This window comes from Pleurodeles waltl, chromosome 5 (assembly GCF_031143425.1).
Source record: "Pleurodeles waltl isolate 20211129_DDA chromosome 5, aPleWal1.hap1.20221129, whole genome shotgun sequence".
Taxonomy (NCBI): domain Eukaryota; kingdom Metazoa; phylum Chordata; class Amphibia; order Caudata; family Salamandridae; genus Pleurodeles; species Pleurodeles waltl.
Window position 1 is genome coordinate 407,525,113 of NC_090444.1, and position 12,282 is coordinate 407,537,394.

Genomic DNA, 12,282 nt, shown 5'->3' on the forward strand with positions numbered 1-12,282 from the left:
CATCCACTCACCCCATCCTCCCCAGGATGAAGCTCACTGGGTACAATGTCCCCTCCAGAACCAGTGGAAATAGCCATCCACTCACCCCATCCTCCCAAGGATGAAGCTCACCGGCCACAATGCCCCCTCCAGAACCAGTGGGCAAGTCACCCACTTGAGAGACTGTGGCCTTGCACTCCCCAAGACCAAGCAGAGGGCATGTTGCCCCCTCCAGAGCCAGTGGGCAAGTCACCCATTTGAGAGACTGTGGCCTTGCACTCCCCAGGACCAAGCACAGGGCATGTTTTCCCCTCCAGAGCCAGTGGGCAAGTCACCTAGTTGAGAAACTGTGGTCTTGCACTCCCCAGGACCAAGCACAGGGCATGTTGCCCCCTCCAGAGCCAGTGGGCAAGTCACCCACTTGAGAGACTGTGGCCTTGCACTTCCCAGGACCAAGCACAGGGCATGTTGCCCCCTCCAGGACCAGTGGCGTTGTACCATCTTCCGGCTAAGGTGCACCCCCATTCCCCATCCCCCTGAGGTACCTGGCTATTTCTGACCTGATGCCCCTGCAGTGTTCTCTCCGTGTTGGTGCAGAAGTGAGGTGGGGCCTTGGACTATGTGATGTGGCCCACCGGCATTGAGGACTGGGCAGTGTCCCTACATTTGTAAACATGTATATACTTGTTGATTTGAATGCATGTATTGCTACTATATTTATCTTATTGCAATCACTTTAATCAATTCAATTTGTCCTTGCATTATTCATGAGGGGTACGGGGTGAATATGTAATGTTTGTGCATCTGCTTGTGTATATGGTGTTGGGGGTGGGGTGTTGCGTGTTGCATGTTGTGTGTATGTGTCACTCTCTTTTTCCTCCCCCCCTGTGTGCTAGGCAGCAGTACTCACCGTGGTCATCTTCGCCGGTTGGTGTTCGTACTGGAGCAGAAGGTAGAAGAACATGGGGAACACAAGCAACTGAGGCTCCATGGTGCCGTGGTTCCTCCTTGAGCGTCCAGAGGTGAGTCGTTTCCCTTCTGTGCAGTGTTTCCACAAGGCTTTTGATGTCATTGGTACCGCCCAGGAAAAGGTGGTGGATTGATGTCTCATATTACTGTGGGCGGAACATTGGCTTCCGCCTGGCTGTAGGTGGGTACCGCCATGTTGCCTGTTGATTTCACCCTGGCGGTCGGTGTGTTGAAGTGGCTGTCTGTCTGAGCGGTTTCCGCAGGGGTCATAATATTATATTTATTACTGCCGGCCTGTTTGCGGTATTACCGCCGCTTTATCACCAACCGCCAGGGTTGTAATGAGGGCCTATCTTTGGTAATCTGATAAAATAGTAAGATAAAGAAGGATCGGTGATGGTGTTATCCTGATGATATAATGTGCCCTTCACAGCATCAGAATCAGGTAGCATAGTTAATGGAATAAGCCTTCTTGAGACAAAGTATAAGTTAAAAACAATGGAGGTTTATTAAATATTTAAGTTCATTACAGAAAGCAAAATATAGGTAATCAATATGGGGGAATAGCATAATGCTCAGGCAAATGCAGCAGGAAGTCTGAGAATTTATTATAAGTCCTAAGCACAAGATAGACTAGCAGACTAGCATAGGTCTGCTCTCAAACAATCAAGTGATTGATACTGGCTCAACTCCAAAATGAGTTTTCTTTTATAGCAACATTCACAGTAAAAATCATACAGTCAACACGAGGTTAGCAAAATGTTGCATAGGCTCAAGAAATCACAATACAGTAGGTAATGTAACATTGCCTAAAACTATCCTAGCGCTATATTCTGAATGAATAATAAATAGTTCCCTTTTAACCTAATGTCATCAGCTGTGACAGTACAAATCTAGTTACACAGAAAACAATAAGTGACTTATGAAATGAATAGACACACTAAGTTATAGACAGAAAGGACCTTGAACATTTTGTTGGAAGGCTTCCTATAGGGTTAATCGAGAACAAAATATCATCACAAACATTTCATATATGCACATTTTGCTGCATTCAAAGAGAGAAGAGAAAATACAGCCATGGTTTATTTTCAAAATAAAGTTGGGCCTAGTTTATGCCTTGTTTGTTCAAGCTTATAAAAACATGGTTCTGTAAAGTGCAGTATATTTTGAATACATAACACTCATGTCCCTAGGCAAACCTTATTTATTTATCAGAAATTCACCAGTCAATAGCTCCATGTGCCCAGGTATCCCTATCACAGGTGCTTGCACAAGGTGCATACACATAGTCACACATGAACACACACTTCTACACTAATTTACGGCACACAAATACAGTTGATTCTGAAAGCACACCCAGAGACATAATGACACATTCATAAAGGCACATACCAATACGTAGACACAAGCATACACTCACCAAATAAGTGATTGCTATCTTGATCTCCTGTTACCTAGCTGCTTGATTCACTGGACCTGATTCATAAAGGTAACGTAAACGTTTGAGTACGTTTGCACTTTTGAGTAAGTTTACTACTTTACAGAAATCTCAAACTCCGAGTGTATGTTATTAAAAAAGAAAAGAAACAGCAGTAAGTCCACCACTACATATGTCCAACCACTAGTACTGCAACATCCTTTCATGGAAAATAATCAAGGTAAGGACTTAAAATAAAACCCCATAAGAAATAATGTTAAATTAAATGTAATTATTTAAAATAGTTAAACATATAAATAAATATAAAAGAATGTTAAAAAATATAAAAATAGAACATATTATTGCATTCTAAATTCTTTTAATAACCCATGTTGAATTTAAAAGTAATGTAGAAATGCATTTTATTAAAAATAACAATATTTGAAATTAATTCTATACATCACTTTTAATAATTATTACTTAAAGTGTAAACTTACTCAAAAGTGTAAGTTAGCTTTGTGAATCAAGCCCAGAGTGTCTGCATCTACTCTTTCTCAATCTGGACCCAGGCGAGTGAAAGTCAACAGATAGGGCCACATGTGGATGGCTCTGGACCTGCTGGAGCACATGCGAAATAGAGTGGAAGCACTGTGTATCATGACTCCCATGGGGGTACTGAGCCCCATAATCTGTGACATAAGCTGTGAGGGACCTGGGAGTACAGTGAAAGAGAGCAAGAAAAGATAGCAGGGACACATGGAGGTAGAAGGATATATTTTGCTGTTTCTACTCTGGCAGTCTCTTTGAAGGCTCATCCACTGAGGGACAAAGATTTGGAACTACGGATCGATCTGTGACCTCTGAGGGTGAGGACGTTCTGTGACCAAGGTGCTGGAAAAGATAATGAGTCACATTACGAGTCTGGCAGTCTGTGGACAGCCATGGCGCTGGCAGCTGTTCCACCGCCATCAGCTTGGTGGTCAAACCACATATTACAATGCATGTGGTTCCATATAGGAAAGACTGCTGTGGCCCGCCTGCACCGCCAGGCAATGCACACCACCATGGTGATGAGAGGCCAATAAGCCTGTGTTTCCACCTGACACATTATGATATTGCCTTCCGCCAACGTGACCGTGGCAGTCTCAGCTGGTGGAAATGGAGACATTAAAGGAAGGAACTCACCTGCAGGAAGCGTCACACGTCCTGTGCCACAATTGAGCTGATCACTCACATCCTGCGGCTGCTGCTGCTCATAGATGGAGCACAAAATCCAAAATGCTGTGGATGCAACCAACGGTAAGACAAAACACCTACTTAAGTCCTGAAACTCACCAACAGATGAAGGGGCTGCCGTCCACCTTGTATGTAGGTTACCAAGTACACTTGCCCTTGTGTCCCGGATTGGAGTCGTACACAACAAATGACCCATACACAGCCACATGACGCCCCTTTGGGCAGGTCACTGACACTGCACCACCACACTCAACAAAAACACATGTTTACAGAACATTGTTTCACACAACAGCCACACCACATTGAGCACATGCCATGGACTATTGTGGAATTCATGATACATATGTATGGATGTGTCATTTAAAACAAATCCCCCTCCCATGAAGTATCCCTGTAATTGCCCCACACATATCACCCACATTGCAACAAATTGAAAAGTCAATGGGATGCACAATATGTTGTGAGACAAATATCTAAAGCTCCCAATGGAAATGACATTAGGAGCATTCCTGGAAGGATACTGACCTGGGACACATTTCACTCTGCACATGTTCCAAAACCCCATTTGCATAGGAACTGGCACTTCATGTACCTCAGGGACAAACAATAGTAGAGTAAAATAACATGCCTATCTGACAAATGTGTAAGTGCAAGTCAAAAAACAAATACAAAAGCAATAGCATGGGCCATACATGTAGATGAAATAGCTTGAAGATACAGACATCAAAATGGACATATGGTCAGTCAAATGTAAAGGAAAGTAGCACAATCGAACACCCTCCATTTGTGGACAAACAAAACTCTAGATTCCACAAATCAAATGAACATCCAATCTATATCGGGGGATAAATCTAACACAGTGCATACTGACATTGATCGACCTAAGATAAAATGCTTAACATACCAAAAAAAACAATGTATTGACACTCAAATTGGATTACCAACCACACATCCGTACAGGGAACATGAACCTTTGTACTGGGTGACACCAGCACTGCCCACAAAGTCAGATTTTGCCAACCACATCAAAAGGTCAGCATTCAGGGTGAAACGCACACAGCTGTAGGCATACAACACAAATTACCCAGGAACAACAAAAAGGAAGAAAAGTAATGGCAGGACAAATGTGCACCCAAAAACCAACAACTTGGGTTTATTAACAGTAAATTCTAAAGAGCAAAGGCCATTGGCCAGTCCAAATTGTAGTTCATGCACATGAGTGTGCCCAAGCTCGACTCCTATCACTGCCAGGGAACCTCCACAGGAAGGGGCATCAAGTGGGCATGCCGCACCTCAAAGGTCATGCTTAGGTCGGGTGGAGTCACATTTGGGAAGAGTGGGTTTGGCTTGGGAGGGATGAGCTGTTTTTTCAGATGGGGCAGGTGTAACAGGGGAGGACCTGAATGTGGATGGAATGGGTTTGAATGTGGGTGGGGGCCACTTGGGTTTGGAGGGGGGTTTGAGGTCTGGGGGGACAGGGCAAGGTTAGAAAGAAAACTGTCCTTGGGAAAATGGGCAGTGTCTTCAGAAGGGATTGGGGTTTTGTAGATTGAGGGAGTGGTGGTCTTGGTGGGTGTTGGTGCTGATGCTTTCAGTGTGTGTGTGTGTGTGTGTGTGACGTATGCTTGGGTTTGGGTGGTGTCTGTTGCGTGTGTGAGTGTGGGCGTTTGCGTGTCTTAGGGGCTGTGAGGTGTAGGTGCTGGGGATGTGTGTAGGTATTGGGGTAGTGTCTGGGGGCATGGTGGATGGGGTGGATGTGTCTATGGGTATTGGGGTGGTGTATGGGGATATAGGTGGTCATTACAACATTGGCGGTAAAAGCCGCTTCCCGCTGTGTAGAAGACCGCCAACACACCGCCGCGGCTGCGGAATTCCACCATGTCATTATTTCCCACAGCTCGGAATCTGCCAAAATCCAGACACCCACACAAGTCCGCCACACCAAAGGTCAGTGATAAACTGGCGATAACAAAACCTCCACCGTCACGCCAACAGGAATACGCCCACACTATCATGACCCACAAATCCACGCGGCGGTCTTTCAACCGCGGTATTCCATTGGCAGTACACACCGCCAAGCTCAAAATACACACACATTTACAAAACACTACCACATTGGACATTTCAAAATACACACACCTGATACACATACACACACCACTCCCACACACCCAATACAATATAAAACACACACCCACATCACCCACAAATCCTTACGTCAACAATTGCGACTGAGGGCCAGAGAGAGACACCACCATCTACAAACTAGCATCCACAGGCACTCCACACCATCACTCACACAACATCCACGCACCTCACACAAATCTCCTCTAAATATCACCCCACACATCACAACACACACCACCCCACACATCACCCACACCACCCCATGGCACCGCAAAGACACCCCAGGTTCTCTGAGGAGGAGCTCAGGGTCATGGTGGAGGAAATCATCCGGGTAGAACCACAGCTATTCGGATCACAGGTGCAGCACACCACCATAGCTAGGAAGATGGAGCTATGGCGAAGAATTGTGGACAGGGTCAACGCAGTGGGACAGCACCCAAGAAATAGGGATGACATCAGGAAGAGGTGGAACGACCTACGGGGGAAGGTGCGTTCCGTGGTCTCAAGACTCCACATCGCGGTTCAGAGGACTGGCAGCGGACCCCCACCTCCTCCCCCACAACTAACAACATGGGAGGAGCAGGTCTTGGCTATACTGCATCCTGAGGGCCTCACAGGAGTAGCTGGAGGAATGGACTCTGGTATGTCAAATCTTAACTATTACATCCCCCTCCCACCTGCATGCTATCACATACCCCCACCCTCGCCCTCACCCCCATCTCTCCAACTCCTCACGTATGTCCCAATATCACAAACCACACATCCCAAACTCAAGCCCTGCATGTAACACCAAAGCATGGACACCCATCACCAATGCATGGCCACTACACATACCCATACACCCCCCTAAACTATTATCACACAAGGTCCTACACAGGAATGCAAGCACTGGGGTACACGGTCACCCACCCATTGCACACCATGGCACACACAGATGCAATAATCATGCCTTTACACCCCTGCAACGTCATCGGACAGGAGGGTCCAGATATGTCCACTCCACCCACAGAAGAGGCCCACAGTGATGACAGCAGCTCTGTCCAACTGGATCTAGATGACCAGCCCGGCCCATCTGTGACCTCTGGACAATCGGTTCCCCTCACACTGGCACAGGCCACTACAGAGCTTGCCCCCTCTGGAAACACCAGCGCAGCACCCATCCAGCGGGCCCATACCTCTGTCCCCAGGACACGTCAATCAGCAGTGTGTCCGCCACTATAGGGAACCCAGGATAACCCACCACCCCAACAACACAAGGGACCTGGGGGCAGTGGTAGTGGGCACACGGTCCAGGGGACAGAGGCCCAGGAACACAGGGGAACTGGGAGGGCTGCTGTGCGACAGGGGAAGAACAGGACCAGGGAACCCACTCTCCACGAGGCCATCTCCAACATCATGGGAGCCTACCACCATTCCCAGGAGACGATGGCAACGGTACTGGCCAAGTTTCAGGAGACCCAGCGGCTGCAGGAGGAACAGTATTTGGGCTTCAGGTAGGAACTCAAATCCATCAATTCCACCCTGGGCACCATTGTAGGGGTGCTGAAGGAACTCATGAACACCAGGAGGGACACTGTGGCACAACAAGGGGCCCTTGACACTAGCCTGGACGATGAACTGCCCACCACCTCTGCCGGCGCTAGTGGACAGGAGGCACCGCCACAGGACCACCACACCAGCACCCCACCCCCTGCAGATGGAGAACCACCCCGCAAACGGTCCCTGAGATCCAGGACAAAGGCAGAGAACAATGCCAAGACCCCAGCCAAGAAATGAGACCACATTGATTGTCATCCTTCTGTCCCACTTTGACAACTCAGTGACCATACACTGGGTGAAAATGACAGACAGATGAGAGGTAGTAGAAGTAAATCAGATGTAGCAGCCAGTGTTGTCTTCTTACCTGTATCTTACTGGAAGAATTGCAGGATCACTGTGTTCCTGTTGTCTATGTCCTCTTCTTCTGCTTCCTCGTCTTCACTGTCTACAGGCTCCACAGCTGCCACAACAACTCCATCTGGACCATCCTCCTGCAGAAAAGGCACCTGTCGTCGCAAACCCAAATTGTGAAGCATACAGCAGGCCACGATGATCTGGCACACCTTCTTTGGTGAGTAGAATAGGGAACCACCTGTCATATGGAGGCACCGGAACGTTGCCATCAGGAGGCCGAAGATCCTCTCTGTAATCCTCCTAGTTCGCCCATGGGCCTCATTGTAGCGTTCCTCTGCCCTTGTCCTGGGATTCCTCACTGGGGTCAGTAGCCATGACAGGTTGGGGTAACCAAAGTCACCTGCAAATGGCGAGGGACAACTGTTAGACACACACTAACTCATAGGGACATCCCCAGACCCAGACAACTATTCACACTGTATTGGGTCCATGTCCTCACCTAATAGCCACACACGGTGCCTCTGGAGTTGCCCCATCACGTAAGGGATGCTGCTATTTCTCAAAATGTAAGCGTCATGCACTGAGCCAGGGAATTTGGCATTCACATGGGAGGTGTACTGGTCTGCCAAACACACCATCTGCACATTCATCGAATGGTAACTCTTCCGGTTTCTGTACACCTGTTCACTCCTGTGGGGGGGGACCAAGACCACATGTGTCCCATCATTGGCACCTATGATGTTGGGGATATGTCCCAGGGCATAGAAATCACCTTTCACTGTAGGCAAATCCTCCACCTGAGGGAAAACGATGTAGCTCCGCATGTGTTTCAGCAGGGCAGACAACACTCTGGACAACATGTTGGAAAACAAAGGCTGGGACATCCCTGATGCAATGGCCACTGTAGTTTGAAATGACCCACTTGCTAGGAAATGGAGTACTGACAGCACCTGCACTTGAGGGGGGATTCCTGCGGGATGGCGGATAGCTGACATGAGGTCTAGCTCCAGCTGGGCACACAGTTCCTGGATTGTGGCACGATCAAGTCTGTAGGTGATGATCACATGTCATTCCTCCATTGTCGACAGGTCCACCAGCGGTCTGTACACCGGAGGATGCCGCCATCTCCTCACATGCCCCAGCGGACGGTGCCTATGGAGGAGAACAGCGAGCAGAGAGTCAACGAACTCTGAGGTATGTAAATGCAGCTTACTTTGAAATACTAGCAAATCAACATGTGCCTGTATGAGTGTTTAGGCAAGGCCTAGATATGTGTGACGCAGTCCAAAATAATGGCATGTGGGCCCATGAAATGGCGGCTGCCGGACCTGTAAAGTGGGACAATGGGATATGAGGTAACTGCGCTGGCATTTTACACCGTCGCGGTAGGCGGTCGAAGACCGCGGCACAATCCTGCATTGGTTAACATTGGACCGTATGGGTCCCAGGAGCCAATGACGATGTACGTCTGAGGTGATGGTACGCACTCTGGGCACAAAGACCCCTCCAGAAACCAGTGGAGTATCACATCCACTCACACAGTCTTTGGCAGGATGAAGCACTCTGGGCACAAAGCCCCCTCCAGAACCAGTTGAGTATCACATCCACTACCCCAGTCCTTGACAGGATGAAGCACTCTGGGCACAAAGCCCCCTCCAGAACCAGTGGAGTATTACATCCACTACCCCAGTCCTTGGCAGGAGGAAGCCCTCTGGGCACAAAGGCCCCTCCAGAAACCAGTGGAGAATGTTATCCACTTGAGAGACTGTGGCTTTGCACTCCCCAGGATTGAACAGTGGGCAAACCACCCACTTTAGAGACTTGAGAGACTGTGGTTTTGCACTCCCCAGGATATAGCAGTGGGCAAACCAACCACTATAGAGACTTGAGAGACTGTGGCTTTGCACTCCCCAGGATTGAACAGTGGGCAAACAACCCACTGTAGAGACTTGAGAGACTGTGGCTTTGCACTCCCCAGGATTGAACAGTGAGCAAACCACCCACTGTAGAGACTTGAGAGACTGTGGCTTTGCACTCCCCAGGATATAGCAGTGGGCAAACCACCCACTGTAGAGACTTGAGAGACTGTGTCTTTGCACTCCACAGGATTGAACAGTGGGCAAACCACCCACTGTAGAGACTTGAGAGACTGTGGCTTTGCACTCCCCAGGATTGAACAGTGGGCTTGGAGCCCCCTCGTGGATCTGGTGTCTTGCACTCATCCGGCTGAGGTGCCCCCCCTTCCCCCTGAGGTGCCTGTTTTATTTCTGTCTGATGCCCCAGCAGTGTTCTCTCCGTCTTGTTCGGGTATTGAGTGTGGGCCTCGCCCATGCCTTTTGGGCCCAGTGGTCCATGGACTATGATAGTGGAATACCTTGGACTTGGATTCTTGGTGTATATATTTGTTTATAGTGTGAATATCTTAATATATGTATATATTTTTGATTACTGTCTTCGTATATATTACAATCATTCGACTCATTTCCTTTTGTCCTTGCATTCTTCCAGGAAGGGTTGGGGGGTGTAACTGTGATGTATCATGATGTATTAGTGTGTGTGTTGTTGTGGGTGAGGGTGGGGGTGGGAGTGTTGCATGTTGCTTGTGTGTGTCACTGTTTTTTCCCTCCCCACTCTCCTGTGTCGTAGGTCCAGTACTCACCGTGGTCTTCGTCGCCGGCGTTCGTGCTCCTGGTAGAGGAGCAGGAAGATAAAGGCTGGAAGAATCTGAAGTTCCGGTTCGATGGCATCCTGGTTCCTCGTGGGATGTGTAAAGGTGAGCGTTTTTCCTTCCAAGTCCTGTTTCTGCCGTGTTTTTGTTCGCAGTGTATTCGCCCCGGAAAAGGTGGCGGATTGGTGGCTTGTATTAATGTGGGCCTAACATTGTCTTCCGCCTGTCTGTTGGCAGTTACCGCCGCGGTGTTTGTTTGTACTGCCTTGCCAGTCGGATTGTTAAAGTGACTGTCTATGTTGGCGGTTTCCGCCACGGTCGTAATTACATTTTTTTTCCCGCCAGCCTGTTGGCGGTTTTTCCACCACTTTAACACCGACCCCAGGGTTGTAATGACCACCATAGTGTCTGAGGTTTGTGGGTCTGTGGGTTGTGAGGTACTGTCTGGGGGTATGGTGGATGTTTCTATGGATGTTGTTGTGGTATCTGGGGGTTGGTGTCTCAGGCGTGTGGGTCTGTGGGTTGTGTGGTATTGTCTGGGTATATGGTGGGTGTGGTAGATATGTCACTGGGAGTTGCGGTGGTGCCTGTGGGTATGGTAGTTGTGGTGTGTGGATCAGTGGGGGTGGTGGAGTGTTTGTGGGAATGGTGGCTGTTGTGGTATCTGTGGGTGACTGTTGAGTGCTTGCTTGCCAGTGTGTCTTGTGGTGCTTGTGTTTGTGTGTGCTGCCTGTGTATGTTGGGGTGGGTGCATACGGATGTGTCTGTGTGCTTGGGACAGGTAGGGGAACAGGGAATTTGTATTGAGAAGAGGGAGGTGGGGGAGGATTGTAGCAGGGTGAATGACTGTCCTAAGTGAGGAGGCAGAGCCTAAGAAGATCTCTGTATCTCAGACATGTCACTATGAATGCCTTACAGGTACACATTTGTCTGCTAGAGTTGACTGGCCAAACCATGTACGGCATTCATAATGGCAGTGTGCCCCACAGAGATACTCCTCCGAAAGTCAATAGCTTACACACTCAGGGCAGCTGGGGTAACAGGGGCTGGGGATGAGGTGCCTGGGGCGAAGGAGATGCCCACGCTCTTGGGTGAGTGGGCACAGCCAACTAGGTGGGGAGCAACAGGAAGGATGGTGATGGAACTGGGGGTGGCAGACAAGGGTGGAACAAGAGGAGGTCCTGATGGGTCCGCCACCACTATGGAGTGGCCATAAGAGGTAGAATCAGAAGTGGGCAATCCTGTGTCCTCTGTGGCACGCCCCTCAACCTCCGGGCCACTGGGTCCCTCTGAGTCGGTGGTGTCATGACTGAAGGTACCATGGCCAGATGCCTCCCCACTTGGATCTGCTTTGTCTCCTTTGCTTGCCTGGGATGATGTGAAAATATGAAGCGAAATAGGGTCACTACATGTTCCTGATCACACTTGAACGCAGCTGTGATTAGCAGACATTACCATGATTTGAAATAGGCCCCAGCAACAAACTCCACCAAAGTGACTTCTCCATTTGCCACATCATATGCATGCATGCCACATGAACTGACAACAGTTGCTCACAGGAAATCCAGAATCACAGACAACTTCAATTGCATGGGTGAAGTTGTGCAATCACAGTACCCATTGACGAAGGAGGAAACCTTATCATCTTCAATGGTTTGCCTCATGTAGCATTCCTCAGTTACCTGTTGTCATACAATAGTAAGGCAATGCCAAGTTCATTTACACAGATCACACACAAGGTCATGCATACAGCTAATCGTCACATACCCAATACTACATTATGAAGAAGATGATGGTCCAAAATCCTGGCATGTTACCCAAATGACTATAGTAGCCTGAAGGAGGTGACATGGAAATACCCATGTCAAACTAGAAACAAGTCAACAGTGCTCTCCTCACCATTTGTTAACCATCCTAAAGGAGTCATGGAGGTTGTACTAATGTTGCTCAGATAGATATTACACCTAGCACAGAAATGTACACTGGAGACAAA